This window comes from Lepidochelys kempii, chromosome 15 (genome assembly GCF_965140265.1).
Source record: "Lepidochelys kempii isolate rLepKem1 chromosome 15, rLepKem1.hap2, whole genome shotgun sequence".
NCBI lineage: Eukaryota > Metazoa > Chordata > Testudines > Cheloniidae > Lepidochelys > Lepidochelys kempii.
Window position 1 is genome coordinate 8,390,582 of NC_133270.1, and position 12,126 is coordinate 8,402,707.

The following is a 12,126-nucleotide window of genomic DNA, read 5'->3' on the forward strand; positions in this document are numbered from 1 at the left end:
ACAGCATTTCAATTTAGGGAGCAATCTTGAAAACCCTTACTCAGTTAAATTGCATTGAAGTCATTTGGATTACTTCTACAAGGATTACTCACACGAGTAAAGGTTTTCAAAAGGTGGGCCCTTAGTTCATAGTCCAAAAATGTAAACTTTAGTTAAAGTAAGGTGTCATGGGAATTACACCACCATTTAATTAAATGTTATAAAATCCTGCAGACACAAAATTAGCAACATCTGTTTTATCTGCAGTGCTCAGTTTCACTACTTCATCTTCACAGAGCAACAAAGTATCATTTTCAAACATCCACTCAAGTAATGTACATACAATGGATTAATTTTGTCTAGTTGGGTTCATAGCACTATCTCTTCAGATTCTTCAAGTAAACAAGTAAAGGAGGTATAAAATATGCTTTGAAAAACATGCATATGCTTTTGGAAACAAACACTAAGATCTCATTTTTCAGAAATTAAATATTTAACAGTGAATGCAGAACTGCACAGAGATCTGTGAAGTTGTGTAACAAGGGAAAAATTATATTTTGTTGCATGTTAAAAGTAGCTATAAACATACAAGTCAGTTTATTCCTGAAACCACAGAAAAGGTGCGTGCGTGCCTGCCCGCCCTCCTGTGGCACAAGTTTCCTAGTAGGACTGGCAAAGAGTCAAGGATCTGTAAGTTGCTAGACATACGCATCTTATTTCTGGATCAATTGTAATTGCCTTAATTTTCAAAAATAAAAATACTTTGGCACAGCTCAGCCCTCTCAAATTATGTAGCTTACTAGAATAAGAACAGACATAGCCCACTCCATCCTTATTATGATGAAGTCCATGGTTTGTGCTCCTTTTTCCCAGGACTCTTCTTTCCTACTACAAGGAGAAATTGTATAGCAATGAAAAAATGTCCACATCATAAAATGAAACAGCTGTGTTTAAAGTTCATAACAAGGTTTCTGCTAGCCATCTCAAGCACACTGTCTAAACAAATCCTTAAAGAATTGCACAGCCAAAACACATACATCAAAATGACTTTTCTTTTTTAAAGGACAACAACAAAAGGGAGAACAAGAACATATTGAAATTTCAATAATGACATGGCCCTCACATGGCCAATTGAAAAACTGCACCGTAGCTAACAATGAATCTACTACAACATCTGTAAATAAGTACAACTGAGCTCTGTACCATTTTTCTCATTACAAGCTTGAATGTGCAGCTGTCAGAAGAATTTGACAGTCTTATTTTCAACCTCTGGGGTTTTTCCACCAGGTTTATTCAAGTGAACTGTGCTTTATCTTCTTCTTATCTCCCCAGGCACTGACTATGCACCTTCCTGTGATCAGAAGGGCAAATACTTAACCTCTTGCAATCAATCAATCCATAAATAATTGAAAGAATAACCCTGTGTTGTGCTCTGTGACAGTGTACCTGAAACTGTCTCCTCCATATCACAATCTCCTGGCCTTTTGTGAAAGAGTACTCTTTCCTCATGCTCAACCAATCAACTTTCATGCAGACAAGTATAGAGATATGAGATCTGCGTGAAAAGTTTGCCCTCGATCTTGGGAGATCAAATCTAGCAGATTGGCTACTGTATTGATAGTGCTGTGGGATTATGAGTGTATGTCTATACTGCAGCTGGGAGCATACCTTCCAACCCAGGTAGACTGACATACACTAGCTCAAGCAGAGCCAGTGCACTAAAAATAACAGAATGGATGCTGTGGTAAGAACAGCAGCATGGGCTAGCCAGTCAAGTACAAACCTGCCCATCCCCATAGGTCTAAGCTCAGGTAGCTAGCCCATGCCACAACATCCACATGGCTATTTTTAGAGCACAAGCTTTGCTCGAGCTATCACATGTCTCTCTACCTAGGCTGGCAGGTATGCTCTGAGATGCAGTGTAGACATATCCTCAGGCAACTCTGTCTAGGCCAGTGGTGGGGAACTTGCGGCCCACCAGGGCAATTTGCTGGCAGGCTGCCAGTTTGTTTACATTTGCACAGCCGCCCACAGCTCCCAGTGGCCATGGTTCGCCATTCCCAGTCAATGGGAGCTGCAACCCATGCCTCTTTCCACAGCTCCCATTGGCCAGAAACAGCAAACCGCGGCAATTCGGAGCTGTGGGCAGCCAGGCAAATGTAAACAAACTGTCTGGCAGCCCGCCAGCGGATTACTCTGAGGGGCCACAGGTTGCCTACCACTGGTCCAGGCCAATAAGGAGCTGAGAGTATCAGTGTGGTTAGATCTTGATCTTATGATTTTTAGTATTATAGGAATGGGAGGAAAGACATGAAGATCTTGAGATGAGAGAAAAGAAGAAAGCATCATGTATGGACCCTGGACTGATGTCTGCCCTGGAGCAGAAGTGAGAGGATTTGTTTTTTCTGATGGTGGAAAACCCTATTTGTTGAATATAGGAGTTAGGATAGAGTCCTTCAGTGACTCATGGTTGGCTGAGTACTGTCTGCTGAGGTAATCTGTCAATTCATTGCATATTTCTAGTAGATTCATAAAGACCCAGAATAGTTCTCTCACGAATATGTCACCATTTCCACAGCTTAAGTGCTTCATGACAGAGGGGGATGAACAGGAAACCCCAGCCTATTAATATAATACACTGAGGAGGTGTTGTCTGTCAAGATCTTCACTGTGGTAGAATAGCCACTGTGACAAGCCTACACAGCCTAAGTTCCAGCACAAAGATATGGAGCAAGGTCTCTTTTCAGAATCACATGCCTAGAATTTGAATTGAGACTAGGGAGGAGCATCCATACAGTGCCTGACAAGTTGGTTGACAGATCTCAGCCAGTCCTGAAGGTGGCAGAGGTGACATCTTTCAAGAGGCACTACATTCGTGCACGACACTATGTGACAATAATTTGACACAGATTCTTGCTGTTCTTGCAAGGTTTTCCCTGAGGTGGAAATCAAGGACATTATCATCTGAAATCTGTCTAGCGTTAGGAATTTCTTTGCAGACTGAACTGAGTGGAAGTGAGGAATGACTCATAATTCACCCTTAGTTTTAAAGAGCAAAACAAATTGAAAGTGAGTAGTCGTCTTTGGAAATTATCTCCAGTACCCATTGGTATGAGGTAATCCCAGTCCATACAAGGGGAAATAATAAAGATGACAACTGAAAACAGGGGAGAAGGAAGCTCTGGAGGGATTGATAATATGGCTCTCAATATGAACATCAAACCTTCTTGAAGCAAAATCCTGGCTATCAATTGCCTCTTCAAGATAATAGATTTTGAGTCAGTCCTATATTTCTGCGGGATATTTTCAATGGATGATATTCTGCCCCAAATTAGTCATATTTTACAAATAGAATGATAATTTACTATTCATAATTGCAGATGCTGAGGAGCAGGTCTTCCCATCCTAAAGTTCAAGTATCCCAGGATCTTTATCCTAGGGAGTAGTTTTTGATGGCCCTAATTATTTGGGCTTTTCCTGTGCTGCTGAAACCACCACAGAATCAGAAGCATTTGAGAAACTTCTTTTTTCCTCCTATGGCCAAGTAAGCAAAGGCAGGACTGTTACATCTCTCTTACAGGCTCCAAGACATCTCATTAGGCATCATCAATCAGCTGGGACGAGAGCATATAGGATGTCAACGTATTTATGAGCTTTCTCCTGCACTACAGATGGTTCAATATCTAAACTGTTTGCAGTTCTTTCCAATAAATCCTGTAAGGTTTTGAAGTCATTAGGAGATAGTATTTGAGCACAAGTCACTGTCTAATCAGGCGAGAATGACAACAAATCCTTCAGTACAATCTACTGGGAGGGATTAATAGCAGCCTCTTGTGGAACTCAGAATCAGATTATATCAGCTCTCTATCTCCTGAGACTCACGATTTCTCTTCACACCCTCTCTCATTCTTCAAGGCAATCTATTCCACTGGGTGATCTAGTCAGGGACCTAAACTGGTGGAGACCTACGTCATCTATGGGAGGAATGAGAAGGAAAACAGTTCCTAAAAGGTCTATATGGGCAACCCAAGTATGTGTAGTAAGGTCAGTGTGGAAAATTAAAAAGAGGTATGGATGCAAGAGTCCTGAGATCCAAGGAAAAGACTGCCAAGGCATGTCAGGACCAAGAAGAGATTTAGTTGTTCTAGGACAAGAAATATGAGGGAAGACCTTAGAGTCAGACTGCATAGATTAGGGTGATAATTCAGGAGCCATATAAATGAAAAGAAGAATTGGGACCGCTAACCACTGAGGATGGATGGAGATTAGAGATAATCTAGACATGGCCTGACACCTAAACAAATACTTTGCTTCAGTTTTTAATAAGGGCAATAAGCAGTTTAGGGATAGTGGCAGGGTGGCTAATAAAAAATGAGGATATGAAGTAGAAATTACCACATCTGAGGTGGAAGTCAAACTCAAACTGCTCAATGGGACTAAACGAAGAGGCCTGGATAATTTCCATCCAAGAATATAACAGGAACTGGCTCATGAAATTGCAAGCCCAATAGCAAGCATTTTTAATGAATCTGTAAATTCGGGGGTTGCACCCAGTGATGAGCTGCCAAAATCTGGGACCTGGGACTCTTGCCCCATCCAACCCCCCACGTTCCTTGACCCGCCCCCCCGGGACCCCTGCCCCATCCACCCCGCTCCCCTGTCCTCTGACTGCCCCCGGAACCGGGCAGAAGGGTCTCGTGGGCCACGGTAGTGGGTGCCCACCACGCCCAGACCCTAAGAGCCAGGTGGCAAGGTGGGGAGTCCCAGGGGTGCTTACCTGGGGTGGCTCCCGGGAAGCATCCAGCAGGTCCCTCTGGCTCCTAGGGGTAGGGTAGCGTAGCTGGGGGGGAAGCGGCTGCTCCCCCCACTGATCACATCAAAAGTGGCACCTTAGGCACCACTGGGAGAGCAGTACAGCGGAGCATAGACAATCCAGGAAGTTTTTGGAAAGTGTAGGGGACAATTTCCTCGTGCAAGTGCTAGAGGAGCCAACTAGGGGGGGGAGCTTTTCTTGACCTGCTGCTCACAAACCGGGAAGAATTAGTAGGGGAAGCAAAAATGGATGGGAATCTGGGAGGCAGTGACCATGAGTTGGTTGAGTTCAGGATCCTGACACAGGGAAGAAAGGTAAGCAGCAGGATACGGACCCTGGACTTCAGGAAAGCAGACTTTGACTCCCTCAGGGAACGGATGGGTAGGATCCCCTGGGGGACTAACATGAAGGGGAAAGGAGTCCAGGAGAGCTGGCTGTATTTCAAGGAATCCCTGTTGAGGTTACAGGGACAAACCATCCCGATGTGTCGAAAGAATAGTAAATATGGCAGGTGACCAGCTTGGCTTAACGGTGAAATCCTAGCAGAGCTTAAGCATAAAAAAGAAGCTTACAAGAAGTGGAAGGTTGGACATATGACCAGGGAAGAGTATAAAAATATTGCTCGGGCATGTAGGAATGAAATTAGGAGGGCCAAATCGCACCTGGAGCTGCAGCTAGCGAGAGATGTTAAGAGTAACAAGAAGGGTTTCTTCAGGTATGTTGGCAACAAGAAGAAAGCCAAGGAAAGTGTGGGCCCCTTAATGAATGAGGGAGGCAACCTAGTGACGGAGGATGTGGAAAAAGCTAATGTACTCAATGCTTTTTTTGCCTCTGTCTTCACGAACAAGGTCAGCTCCCAGACTGCTGCGCTGGGCATCACAACATGGGGAAGAGATGGCCAGCCCTCTGTGGAGAAAGAGGTGGTTAGGGATTATTTAGAAAAACTGGACATGCACAGTCCATGGGGCCGGATGAGTTGCATCCGAGAGTGCTAAAGGAACTGGCGGCTGTGGTTGCAGAGCCATTGGCCATTATCTTTGAAAACTCGTGGCGAACGGGGGAAGTCCCGGATGACTGGAAAAAGGCTAATATAGTGCCCATCTTTAAAAAAGGGAAGGAGGATGATCCTGGGAACTACAGGCCAGTCAGCCTCACTTCAGTCCCCGGAAAAATCATGGAGCAGGTCCTCAAAGAATCAATCCTAAAGCACTTACATGAGAGGAAAGTGATCAGGAACAGTCAGCATGGATTCACCAAGGGAAGGTCATGCCTGACTAATCTAATCACCTTCTATGATGAGATTACTGGTTCTGTGGATGAAGGGAAAGCAGTGGATGTATTGTATCTTGACTTTAGCAAAGCTTTTGACACGGTCTCCCACAGTATTCTTGTCAGCAAGTTAAGGAAGTATGGGCTGGATGAATGCACCATAAGGTGGGTAGAAAGTTGGCTAGATTGTCGGGCTCAACGGGTAGTGATCAATGACTCCGTGTCTAGTTGGCAGCCGGTGTCAAGTGGAGTGCCCCAGGGGTCAGTCCTGGGGCCGGTTTTGTTCAATATCTTCATAAATGATCTGGAGGATGGTGTGGATTGCACTCTCAGCAAATTTGCGGATGATACTAAACTGGGAGGAGTGGTAGATAGGCTGGAGGGCAGGGATAGGATACAGAGGGAGCTAGACAAATTGGAGGATTGGACCAATAGAAATCTGATGAGGTTCAATAAGGATAAGTGCAGGGTCCTGCACTTAGGACGGAAGAACCCAATGCACAGCTACAGACTAGGGACCGAATGACTAGGCAGCAGTTCTGCGGAAAAGGACTAGGGGTGACAGTGGACGAGAAGCTGGATATGAGTCAGCAGTGTGCCCTTGTTGCCAAGAAGGCCAATGGCATTTTGGGATGTATAAGTAGGGGCATAGCGAGCAGATCGAGGGACGTGATCGTTCCCCTCTATTCGACATTGGTGAGGCCTCATCTGGAGTACTGTGTCCAGTTTTCGGCCCCACACTACAAGAAGAATGTGGATAAATTGGAGAGAGTCCAGCGAAGGGCAACAAAAATGATTAGGGGTCTGGAACACATGACTTATGAGGAGAGGCTGAGGGAACTGGGATTGTTTAGTCTGCAGAAGAGAAGAATAAGGGGGGATTTCAACTACCTGAGAGGTAGTTCCAGAGAGGATGGTTCTAGACTATTCTCAGTGGTGGAAGAGGACAGGACAAGGAGTAATGGTCTCAAGTTGCAGTGGGGGAGGTTTAGGTTGGATATTAGGAAAAACTTTTTCACTAGGAGGGTGGTGAAACACTGGAATGCGTTACCTAGGGAGGTGGTGGAATCTCCTTCCTTAGAAGTTTTTAAGGTCAGGCTTGACAAAGCCCTGGCTGGGATGATTTAATTGGGTATGGGTCCTGCTTTTGAGCAGGGGGTTGGACTAGATGACCTCCTGAGGTCTCTTCCAACCCTGATATTCTATGATTCTATGATTCCGTGGGTGCTCTGGGGTTGGAGCACCCACGGGGAAAATTTGGTGGGTGCAGAGCGCCCACCGGCAGCTCCCTGCCCCGCGCCCGGCCCCAGCTCACCTCCACTGAACGTGCCGCCCCGCTTTGCTTCTCCACCTCCCAGCTTCCTGCGAATCAGCTGTTCACACAGGAAGCCTGGGAGGGCTGAGAAGCAAGCAGCAGCTTCGCACTCAGGCCCAGGGAGGCGGAGACGAGCTGCGGCGGGGAGCGGTTCCCCTACACCCCCCTCCCCGGGTTACCTGCTGAGGCGCAGGTGGCCCTCCTTGCACCACCACCCCTGCCCCAGCTCACCTCCGCTCCACCTTCTTGGGCCTGAGCGCGAAGCCGCTGCTTGCTTCTCAGTCCTCCCAGGCTTCCTGCATGAACAGCTGATTTGCAGGAAGCCAGACGGGTGGAGAAGCAGAGCGGGATGGAGCATAACTCTGGGGCAGAGGAGGAGCGGAGGTGAGCTGGGGCCAGGGGCGGGAAGGAGAGCTGCCGATGGGTGCTCTGCACCCACCAAATTTTCCCCGTGGGTGCTCCAGCCCCAGAGCACCCACGGAGTCAGCGCCTAAGGCACCACTTTTGGCTGGTTGTTACGTTTAGAAGCCCCTTTAGAACCAGTTGTCCCAAAAAGGGCTTCTAAATTTAACAACCGGTTCCAGCAAACCCGCTCCAGCTCACCACTGGTTGTACCCTATGACTGGAGAATTGCTAACACAGTCCTTATTTTTAAGAAAGGGTAAAAAATTATAAGAACATAAGAATAGCCATACTGGGTCAGACCAAAGCTCCATCTAGCCCCATATCCTGTCTTCCAACAGTGGCCAATGACAGGTACCCCAGAGGGAATGAACAGAACAGGTAATCATGAAGTGATCCATTCCCTGCCACTCATTCCCAACTTCCGGCAAACAGAAGCTAGGGTCACCATCCCTGCTCATCCTGGCTAATAGACATTGATGGACCTATCCTTAATGAATGTATCTAGTTCTTTTTTCAACCCTGTTAGAGTCCTGGCCTTCACAACATCCTCTGATCCAGGAAACTACAGGCCTATTAGTTTGACCTCAATTGCATGTATGGCCTTGGAACAAATTTTGAAAGAGAAAGTAGTTAAGGACTGTGGTGGGGCAGCTGCCCTACACAGGCAGAAGAAGGGTTAAAGCAGCCTTGGAGAGGCTGTGCAGAACCCAACTAAATTAGAAAAGGGCTTATTGAGCTCACCAATCAGGGGAAAGCTTGCTGGAGCCACCAATCAGGGCTGGCAAGGGCCATATATAAAGGACTGCTCAGCAGAGCAGAATGGAGTCTCTCCCTAGAAGGCAAGGGAGGAGGACTGGCTGCCTGAAGAAGCGCCATAGATAGACCAGTGTTGGACAGGGGCAGCAGAGTGTGAGGATGAGTTGCTGGCTGACCACTGCCAGGCTGGGGCTTTGCTACAAGGGCTGAGAGGGTGCTAGGGCTACAGGGGATATGGCCCAGGGAAAACAGGTCACAGGTTGGAGGAGGGCAGTAGGTGGCTGCCAGCTATAGGGATCCAGAGTAGCGGTGGGGCCTGGGTCCCTCCCCCTCTTGTACCTCCTGTAAGGTTTTGCCAATGAGGAGAGTGGCCGGTATCCAGACTGCACTTTGCCCCTGAGGCAAGGGGCGGGACCTTGGACTGCAGTTGGCTGCTGAGGCAAGTGGCGGGACTAGCGACTGCCAGTCCCCCAGGAGGGGGGAAAATACCAGAGTGGGGGCACAGCTGGAGGACCGTGCCCAGAAAAGAACGCTGAGGTCCAGGGAACAAGGTGGGTCCGAAGAGTGGAGACAGCAGGGACAGCAGGCGTGACGCCACTAGCTGATGGCGGACTGGAAGGGCCGTGAGCTAACTGCCAGGACAGCCAGCAGGAGGTGCCGCAGTGGTGAATCATGCCCTGTTACAAAGACACAGAGGTAAATGTAAGAATTTTTGCTATAAGCTGGGGACCTTACAGTTGGAAGTGACAGAGGAGGAGAAAGAACTGGTTACACTGGTTGATCACAAGATGACTATGAGCCACCAATGTGATGTGGCTACGAAAGAGGCGAGTGCAGTCCTAATATGCATCAGGCACGGTATTTCCAGTAGAGACAGGGAAGTATTAATACCATTATACCAGGCACTGGTGAGACCTCATCAGAAACACTGTGTGTAATTCTGACTTCCCATGTTTAAGAAAGATGAATTCAAACTAGAACAGGTGCAGAGAAGGGCTCCTGGGATGATCAGAGGAATGGAAAACCTACTCTATGAGAGGAGACTCAAAGAGCTTGGCTTGTGTGGCCTATCCAAAAGAAGACTATGGGGAGATAAGACTGCTCTCTATAAATACATCAAAGGGATAAATACCAGAGAGGGAGAGTAGTTAAGCGCCAGTGTTGACACAAGAACAAATAGATATAAACTGGCCTTCAACAAGTTTAGACTTAAAATTAGACAAAGATTTCTAACCATCAGAAGAGTGAAGTTCTGGAACAGTCTCCCAAGAGGAATAGTGGGGGCAAAAAACCTAACTGGCTTCAAGACTGAGCTTGATAAGTTTATGAAGGGGGTGGTATGATGAGACTGCCTACAATGGCATGAAGTCAATCTGCGACTGCCAGCAGCAAATATCTGCAATGGCCAGTGACAGGAAACTAGATGAGAAGGGCTCCGAGTTACTACAGTGAATTCTTTCCCAGGTGTCTGGCTGGTGGGTCTTGCTCATTGCCATATTTGGGGTTAGGAAGGAATTTTCCCCAGGGTATGAGTGGGAGACACACTGGTGGGGGAGGGGGACTGCCTCCCTCTGCAGCATGGGGCATGGGTCACTTGCAGATTTGAATTAAGGTAAATTGGTGGATTCTCTGTAACTTGAAGTCTTTAAATCATGATTTGGGGACTTCGGTAACTCAACCAGAGGTTATGGGTCTATCACAGGAGTAGATGGACAAGGTTCTGTGGCCTGCCATGTGCTGGAAGTCAGACTAGATGATCACAATGGTCCCTTCTGTTGTTAAAGTCAATGAGTTACTCCTTATGAGAATGCCTTGGTTCTGGGGAAAGGAACATGCTAGAATTCTGGAAAGAAGGAACAGGCAGAGGAAGAAGTGTTTTAGAGGAGTGGATTTGACCTAGGAGTGATACTGACATCTCAGAAATATAATGTGAGACAATCAATACTGAAGGTTCAACTCTCTCTAGCGCCATAGAGATAAGAACCAGAGGTATCAATATCATGACCTCGGCTATGGGCTCAAAGGTGAAGGTCAGTGACAGATCTGAAAGATTTTGCTGACACCAAGTTTCAGTTCAGTGAAGAAGCAAGATCTGCTCTGAGCAGGATGGCCAGGAGGAGCAGGAGAGGGGGTGACAGCCCTACTAGATTCCTTAGGAAGTAAGAACTCTGTGCTTTTGGCTTGGAAGAGTCCATGACTTTTCTTTAGCTTCTTTACTCTTTCAGTTCAAGAGAGGACAGTTGGTACTGTGGCTCACCCTTGCAGCGGTGCTCATATTTGCACTGGCTCCACCCAGTGGAGACAGTACCAAGTTTCTGCACTATGTTCATACTCAATATCAATCTCAGATTGGAAGGCCTAGAATGGCTAAGGAAATTAAAGGTCCCTTCTTGGGACCAGCATCAGGAACTCTTGTAGATTTTCTCCTTACAGGGACACTAAAGAAGTGGGATCTCTGAGAAGAGAATTCCTTTTTTGGAGTAAGGTAAGCAGCTTCCTGAGTCTGAGGCTCCCCTCAAGGACTGGTCCAGCAGGCACAGCTTTATTCAGGTACCTCTGGATCAGCAAATCGTGATGGAAGAAGACCAACATAATAAGCATCAGTCCAGGACATGGCTCTCACCAAGAGAGGACACAGACTATCTCCATCAGTTAGAGGGATAAGATCACCACATAACAGGTACAGCTTGAAACCAAAGGGTTCAGGGTCAACCACTGGATGAGAAAGTGCTTTCACCTCAAGTGTACTCAAGGTATGAAATTTAAGGAGCATGTAAAACCGCACAAAAAATTAGGCTGCAAAGAGGACAGAAATATTCTAAACTAACTGGTTTAGATATACAGATATATATATACATATATACACATACAATTGACTACAGGACTATGTCCAAAAAAAGGCAATATGGGGTAGCAGGCAGAAACCACAATATTGTACTGCTCTGGGTACCAACTAAGAACTGAGAGGCAGATGGGGCCAGTATGACCTACATGTTCTTGGTTGGAGGTGAAAAGGAAAGACAACAAGGATATTCACAGTGGCGGCATAGCCCCAGTGAACGCTACTAGTCAAAAATTCCAGTCCTGGGCACACAAGCACCATAAGTGGGATTCATAGAAAAATGTGAAGGAGGACACATTTTTAGTTGGAGTGGGTAAAATTGGGAAAGAATTGACAGGGGAACAGAGCTGATTCACTTGAGGGAGGGAGAAGTGAAGAACTGCCAAATTAAAAATAAATACAGGGCATGGTAATACAGCTATTTTTCTCTCAGACTAGTATGTATCACGGATATTTTACAAACCCTGATCTCAGGTAAGGGATTGTTACTTTCATGAAAGTATCTTGCAAAATTCTCTGTTGTGGGTATCATGCTCCTGAGCAAGACATGTGGCAAACCTGCCCAGCTCTTAGATTTTTGACCCTCTATAAGCCAGGTCTCAGCCACTGCCATACTGAGTGGGCTCCAGTTGCAGGTGCCGCAAGGTTCTCAAAATGTTCCATCCAATTCCCTTGAATAGAAAGCAAGTATTTCCTTAACCTTGGGGGAGGGGGGAGAGGGGGGTTAAACTGAGGAAGGATATCTCC

At 46.6% G+C, this 12,126-nt stretch overlaps 1 protein-coding gene across 4 annotated transcripts in view; it reads right to left on the reverse strand.

The window, feature by feature from the left end:
- The window catches only part of MED13L (mediator complex subunit 13L), a 442,112-nt gene that overhangs the window by 408,550 nt on the left and 21,436 nt on the right, over window positions 1-12,126 (reverse strand). The window lies entirely within an intron of this gene.